The following is an 8,529-nucleotide window of genomic DNA, read 5'->3' on the forward strand; positions in this document are numbered from 1 at the left end:
CTTTACTAATCACATGCCCCAAAAACATAACACTATCAAGCCAAAATTCACACTTTGTTAGTTTTGCTTATAGTTTATGTTCTCTCAAGGTCTGTAAAGCAATTCTCAGATGATGTTCATGTTCCTCCTTACTCTTGGAATAAATCAAGATATCATCAATAAAAATAACCAAAAATTCATCGAGGAACGGTTTGAAAATTCTGTTCATAAGGTCCATAAATGGAGCAGGTGCATTAATATCTCCAAAAGGCATAACAAGAAATTCATAATGTCCGTACCTCGTTCAGAAAACAGTCTTTTCAATGTCTTCAGCTTTGACTTTCAATTGGTGGTATCCAGATCTAAGGTCAATTTTGGAAAAGACTTGAGCACCTTGCAGTTGATCAAATAAGTCATCAATGCGAGGCAACGGGTACTTGTTTTTCACTATCACCTTGTTTAGTTCACGGTAGTCAATACAAAGCCTTAATGAACCATCCTTCTTTTTCACAAATAAAATTGGAGCGCCCCACGGTGATGTACTAGGCCTAATAAACTTCTTGTCCAATAGCTCCTGCAACCGAATTTTCAATTCTTTCAACTCAGTAGGTGCCATTCTCGGAGCTTTGGAAATTGGCTGTGTACCCGACAGCACCTCAATGGCGAACTCAATCTCCCTGTTAATCAGATCCCCTAGAAAATCATCTGGAAAGACATCTGGGAATTCTCTGACTATTGGAATACTGTCCACATTAGCTTTAGCATTAGCAGGCACAATCAATATACAACATAAATACCCTTTACACCCCTTTTTAATCAATTTAAATGCTTTCATAAATGAAATCAAATATAGGGGAGGTACAACACCAACTCCGTTAAACACAAATTCAGGCAATCCAGGTGGACGAAAAATAACTTGCTTCGTTACACAGCCAATGGAGGCATGATATTTCGTTAACCAATCCATTCTCAAAATTACATCAAAATGATCAAGATTCAAAGGTAGCAAATCAACATATCAAAGTACATCCTCAATAACAATCTCATATGCAGGATACCCATAAGCACAAGTCATAGATCCCCCGGGTGAAGATACAACTAACCAATAGTTCATGGGTTCCAGTGGTCTATTTAATTTTCGTGAAAAAGCATGCAAGACAAACGAATGTGTAGACCCTGAATCAATCAGAATATAAGCACTTTGAGCACAAATTAAAAGTATACCTGACACAACTGTCTCGGTATTTTGCACATCTCCTGGTACAAGTACGAACACTCGGCCTTGCCTCAAAGGTTCTTTCCCGGTGGCTTTGGAATTGGGTTTTGGTGTAACAGTTGATGCTGCAGCACTTGCTACGAGTTTACTGAAATTCTGAGAAGCGAGAGAACAGTCTTTAACTATATGGCCCACCTTGCCACATTTGTAACATGCCCCAGCGATTCTATAACAAACCCCTCTATGTCTTTTGCCGCATTCTGAACAAGGCGGTATAGAGTTGTTGCCTTGGCTAGAACTGCTTGTTGATCCTGTGTTTTGCTTTTTGTTCGATGGACTGTTCCGACCCTTTTTAAAGTTAAAACTTTGTCTCTTACCCCGCCATTCGATCGCCGGTGTCTTAGACTGTTTCAATGCTGCCATATTTGCCTCGGCTATAATGGCTTGGTCAAGGACATCCACATACTTAAGTAATTTCAAGACATTAATTCAGTCCAGGATTTCCACATTAAGTCCACCCTCAAACTTCCTAGCCTTTTTGTAGTCGGTATCCACCATGTGTGGTGCGTACCAGGTGAGCTCGGTGAACTTAGACTCATATTTAGCTATTGACATGGTGCCCTGCTGTAGTTGTTCAAATTCAGTCACCTTACGGTCTTGGACACACTGGGAGAAATACTTTTCGTAGAAAGCTTCTTTAAACTGTGCCTAAGTCATAGCATTATTTATATCACGAATAAGCATCCACCATCGTCTAGCCTCTTCTTGTAGGGTAAAAGTAGCCAATAACACTTTATGTGCCTCTGCACATGGAAACACTTCAAACAGTTTTTCAGTTTCTAGGACCCATGCGTCGGCCTTCAGTGGCTCAAGACCTCCCTGAAATGTCAGTGGCTTCATTTTGTTAAACTTTTGTGTCAAGGCAATCACATCATCATTGGCATTTAATTCTGGTTGTACTGGTTGTGGAGAAGGATGCGGGGGCTGTTGGTTTTGTTGCTGTCTTAAAGTCTCAATCAATAATTCAACCATTCTCTCCAACCTAGCAATTCTTGTTTCGGACGATTCTGGCTCATTTGTATTTCTTGCATTCTCCATTTCACTATAGAAAACATGGTAATAATAAACATAGGAAAGATGGTTTCATATTCATTTATGTCAATTCATATGCACACATCATGTCCGTACATACTTATGTATGCTCATGAAATGCCCTATTACTTTTCTAGGACACCCTATAGCTCATTTGGACCCGTGTGTGCAGTATAACTCGTGCTCTGATACCATTCTGTCACGACCCAAACCCGCCGCTATGGGTTGAGCATTGTAACTGGCCAGTAATCCGTGATTACCAAAGGCCTGTTTAACAATAATACAATACAAAAGGGCTAGCGGAAACCAATCAATAGTAATATACATCGTCCAATGAGCTGTGAAGATCTGAACGGAAAAACTTTCATGCACATGGCCATAATCATATATCACTTAAAAGAAAAGTGCAAGTACATAATAGGGACATATTCCCAACATCAAAAAGAAAACTGTACAATTGATAGTCTTAGACGTCCATTACATTAGCAAAGAACAAAAAGGATAAATCTAAATCACCCCAAAAATAGCCTTAACTCGTGCAGGTTCGGGACCTCGATGTGAGGCACAAAGGTTGGCTTGACAAAACAAAAGCTTGGGTCGGTGCCTTTAGCTTTGGTCTAGTGCTTGGTTACCTACATATATATATAAACTGTGAGCCATAGCATAGTGAATAACAAATGTGTAAAGAGGTTACGAATGATGTTGTAGACACCCCATTTTTGACCGACTTTAAGACTCAGATGTCATAGATTGAGCGCTCGGTGATAGTGCATGTTGTGCTCGTTTCGAGTTTCCAGAGTTTTGGCTGAGAGCCTTGCCTCTGGGCCTCTGAACTCTTTGTGCTTTGGCTCGGTTTGTCAACCGAACCTTGTTTTCTCTTCCCTAGAGGGAGGGAGAGGTCTTGTAGACCATCCTTTGTGGTCGTAGACCACTTTTCCTACTTGGAGATTAGTTTTCGATTTTCGGAGCCTTCAGTCGCGCGCCTTGTCTGGGGACCGCTTAACGTTCTCCGTTTGGCTTGGTTTTCGAACCACACCCTGTTGCCTTGGCCTAGAGGGCCACTGTAGTCTGGGAGACCACTTTTGTAATCGTAGACCACTTTTGATGCTCGTAGACTAGTTTTCGAGTCTCCCGGCCGCGCGCCTTGACTCCCGAACTTTCGTCTTGCATCCCTTTTGGTTTTTTTTTTTTGGAACAAACTTTGTTTTCCTTGTTTGGAAGATGGTACAAGGGTGGGAGACCAGTTCCCCTTGGAGACCACTTTTCTTCTCGCCAGCCAGTTTTCTGGTTGTCCAACTGGTCTCCTTGGTCTTTGGGCCACCTTTTCTGGTCGGCCACCACACCACCACCTTGTTTTCAGTGTGTAGACTTCTCCTGCCCATGGCCGACCAGTTTTGTTCTTGGGAGACCACTTGTGGTGGTCGGCCGACCACTTCAAGTAGCTGGCGGACCACTTCAAGTGGTCGGCAGCTTTTCATCAACTTTTTGGAGATATTTTCATCCAGCTGGCACAGCTAGAAGGCACTGAAGCCATCCTCCATACACGTGTATGGAGGGATGGCTTTGAACCCTGTAGACGCGCCCGCGTGAGGCCTTTGTGCTACAATTCAGACTCGATTTTTGTCACGGCTCTTCATCTGAACCAAAGAGTCCAAATCTGGCAAATCGCTTTGAGAAAAACAGATTTTTAGAATAGAAGTGCCAAACATGGACTGCTTTTCCAGATACAGAGTCGCCACCTAAATATTTTTTTAATGGGGGAATTTCGGAAACCCTGACTCGGTGCCAAAGGCCACGTGTCCGTCATCACCAAAGTTGCCTCGGCTCGGGAACTTGGGTACGATTGGGGAAGGTCAGCTATGAGCACCCCCTCTCACCCGGTCCGAAGACCGGCCTCTACTAACCATGATATCTGATTTTAAAAACATTATGCGTTCTTATTCCGGTTATTAGCCTAGATTTACTACGTTATGTGCACAGCAAACAAGTATAGACCAAATCGCCTAAATTGGAACAAAACATTGCATGTTTGTTTTGAAAATGGTTTGCTACTCGCAAGTAGGCTAAAATGCAGGGCTTTAGAAAAGATGGTTTTGCCACTATCTAGTAGGCTTAAAACTCATAGTTTTAGTGCATTATTCCAATTTAGGTAATTCAACCTCCATCCACAGGCACTCAAGCAGTTATATCACATAAGCAGCTAGCCTCATGGCAAGCATGCTGTCATATCAACATTCACACTCATGCGAGATGCTAAAACATAAAACACTTACAGTGTACTCCAAGTCAAAACAATAAACTAGTTAGTAATCATGCGTGATCCTAGTTCATGTTAAAATGGTTAATGCATCGCATACAGAATGTCACTAGAATAGGCTCGGCTAATCTAAGGATGACATGTGAAATGCAACAGATAGCATGTATTCAAGTTTGATTTGAAATACTATGCAGTTAGTATGATGTGCCGAGCCCGATGCATGCAATACTGATGAATGGCGCACGCATGCATAGCATAAGGATGCTAAATTAAATATGCCCTAGACTAACCATCGAAAGCTAGTAAATAAAAGAGAAGAAAGACGTGGGGTTAGGAGACATACACACACTCACGCACACTTATTACACAATTGCCCTCACTCGGAGGGTCCGAAAGAATAATACAATTAATTAACCTACAAGCTAATTGATTATTACAGACAAATTAAACTAGTTAAGAAAATTAACTAATCTAATAAGACAGTAAAAGCAGCCTCGAGAAGAGGGCCCAATGCATGCGCGTTCGGTTTCGCTTGGAAACCTACCACCATGCACAAGTTGCCTCTGTTTTCCCTGCTCTGCTCCTCTGAAGACTGCCAAAGTCCCAGGGTTGCTTCTTTGAGTGCTGTGGGACACCACCGGCTGAGGGGGAACACCACCGGCCAAGGGAAATGATCACTGACCACAAATTGATCCATCGGCCAAAAATGGATGGCCGGTCGGCACTATATTTAGTCGACCGGTCAAAACTTCCTGCAGAACCTGTTTTTGACAGCAGCAGAGGGCAAAACTTGGCATGGCAATGCATTTCAAGCAAATGTATGCACCAACACATCCCTTATCATGTTCATGACTCAAAGGGACATGGTTCTCGATTCTCGGACCATCAATCGCGCATTTCAATGTGTGATGGCCCAAGAAACTAAGTTGTGCATTTTCAATGTGGAGTGAAATGCACATAAACGAACAATGGGGCTCAACCCCTATCACAATCAATTCAAGAGGTTAAGCATGCAACATGGTCCAGAACTCAAGGGTAACAAGCCAAAATGTAAGGTAGCTATACAAAGCATGCCATGGTCGACCAAAGCAACCCAAAACAGACTTCAAGCATACCAAAACAAGCATGGAAGCTTCACAAAGCTTGGCCAAAAACATGCTAGAACAAGGGCTCAAAGCGTAAGACATGTTAAGGCTAAATGATGGCATTACAAGACATGTATGCAAGGCATGCAAGGTGTGTCCAAACCAACATGAAACAGAGGTAATACATGGAAAAATACTACCAAATAACAGTTAAGGCATGGTCAACATGAACCTAGACTAGGTGCTCACACATGAGGCAAAAATGGACCTTTTCAAGGACAACAAGGAGAGGGGGTGGCCCCTCCTTCTTAGGACCTCAAGGAACCATCCTCACTACTGAAATCTGAGAGATTTCATTGGTGAGGAGGGCCAAACAATGTGGTCCCGGAGCTCACCAAAATGGCACAAAAATAAAGCCTAACAAGGCTTAAGAGGGGTCAAACAACCCCAAAACTTAAAACACCCTCAACCAACTATTTGAAGCACTAAAAAATAGAACTTTTTTATGTCATATGCTAAGCTCAAAAACAGTTGCAAGATAGGTGAAAAAGCTATGCAAAAATGGGGAATAAAAGGGGTAAGTTCTTACCCTTGTTGACCTTCTTCAAGAACAATGCTCCAACTGGTCCTCAAAGCTCAAAACCAGTCAAGAACACCAAGAACAACCCTCTGGCCCCTCAGCAACCAAGAAAAGGTGTAGAACTAGGTGTTTGTGCACAAAAGTAAGACAAAACACACACAAGGCAAGAGAGAGAGAGAAATATAGAGATAGGATAGAGACACTATGACCTAACCCTAATATCAAAGCTCCTCTGGCTTTTTTTTTGTAACCCTAATGGAGGGAGAAGAGCCTCCCTCTTATAGAGATCACTCTTGCAAAGCTTCTTAAGTAAGCTAGTCAAGAGGGAGATCCCTCCATACACGTGTATGGAGGGGAGCAAAGTGGGTGCCAGCTATCACAGCTGGCACAAAAATATCTGAAAAAGCAGATGAACAGTGGTCGACTGGCCAAAAATGCAATTTGACCAAAAAAATGGCCGGTCGACTACAAAGAGTGCCGGTCAGCCAAATATTTGGCCGATGGCAACAAAACACAGCCGGTGGCCTCAAGCCCTGGCCGGTGGATTGTGAGGATGGCCAGCAAGCCATTCCCTGCCCTCCAAAGCAAAAACACAAGTGTTTGGTGCAAAACCAAACACAAAACAGTCGAGTCGAGAGATCTTGAGACAAGGCGCGTGTAGCCGAGACCTCCGGGAACTCAAGACGAACACAAACAAGGATGATCACTGAGTGTTCAAACGATGACGTCCAAGTCTTGAGGACGGTCAAAAATGGGGTGTCTACAGTTGCCTCTCTTTGACAGAACTCGAAAGTCATAAGAATGACGGGAGTGAGTGTCAAAGCCCAGAGACGACCCATTTTTGACAAGGCCGAAGACTTAGACAAACATGCAAGACAAACAAAGATATGCGCCCGAAGGTGGGGGCAAAATGCAATTGACAATGCAAGGAACCGAACATAACTTATGATCATGCAAAGAAAGCTCTAACGAAGCACATACAATGCAATAGTTTTAAGCTAGCAAACGCAAACCCAACCACATTACGATGCAGAAAGGATGTAAAAGAATTATACAATTCTCGATACGTCTCACTCGGAGAATACAATACCTGTGCGGTTCGTCTGGTGGCACCAGCTTCAAATGAACCGTACATACAATATCGTGCCTATAAAAGAAAGCAACTTAATAGGTACAATATTGTTAGCAACATGCATGACAATGCAAGATGAATGCAAAATGATATGCAATATATACAAAACTATGTATAAATGATGCAAATGATATGCAATGTATTCGAAACAATGCAAATGATATGCAATGCATTTGAAACGCGATCAAATCATGAACAGTTCAAAACCACACAAATGTCATAGAGATGATGGAGATGCAAAGTCCGTCTACCATAGAAAAGGTGCCGCAACCCTCAAAGCACGTACACATGCAGAACTATGAGTGATGTAGACGAACAAAAGAACAAATAATTGGGTGGATTGACATAGGTAGGGGAATGACCCGCTAATGAAAAAAACATGATCCTAATGCTGGATGCAAAAAAAAATTACACTACAATGTAATACACACAATAGATATGGCACACGGGCCAAACCGTATCTTGCCTAGGAAAGGCATGTACACAAATAAGCCATGTCTAACACAGAAAAGGTGCCGCAACCCTCAAACCAACATACCAGCGTGGAATAGGCGCATACACATGCAGAACTGTGCTTCGACGTGAAAAGTATGGGCACATACCAGACCAAGCTCAACAAGGAAAGGCGCGAGTCATAGATGGAAGGTGATGCAATGAATGCATGCAAGCTACAGTGCAATATATACGATATGCAGTGGAGTGTATATATGTACAATGCATTATATACAATGAATGCTATGTACAATGCGATCTGCTGGGGAGAATGCAATGGATGCAGTGGAGAAGGCCCATGGACAAACCGTATTTTGCCTAGGAAAGGCATGGACACAAACCAACCGTGTCTAACACAGAAAAGGTGCCGCAACCCTCAAACCAACATACCAGCGTGGAATAGGCACGTCTACATGCAAAACTATGCTTCGATACGAAGAGTGTGGGAACATACCAGACCAAGCTCGACAAGGAAAGACGCAAGCCATAGGTGAAGGTGATGCAATGAATGCATGCAAGCTACAATGCGATATATACAGATATGCAATGGAATGGAATATTTACAATGGATAAGGCCTGCGGCCCAAACCGTATCTTGCCTAGGAAAGGCATGGATACATACAAGCCGCGTCTAACACAGAAACGGTGCCGCGACCCTCAAACCAACATACCAGCGTGGAATAGGCGCGTACACAT

Source organism: Camellia sinensis, chromosome 11, assembly GCF_055761805.1.
Source record: "Camellia sinensis isolate YWXY chromosome 11, ASM5576180v1, whole genome shotgun sequence".
NCBI lineage: Eukaryota > Viridiplantae > Streptophyta > Magnoliopsida > Ericales > Theaceae > Camellia > Camellia sinensis.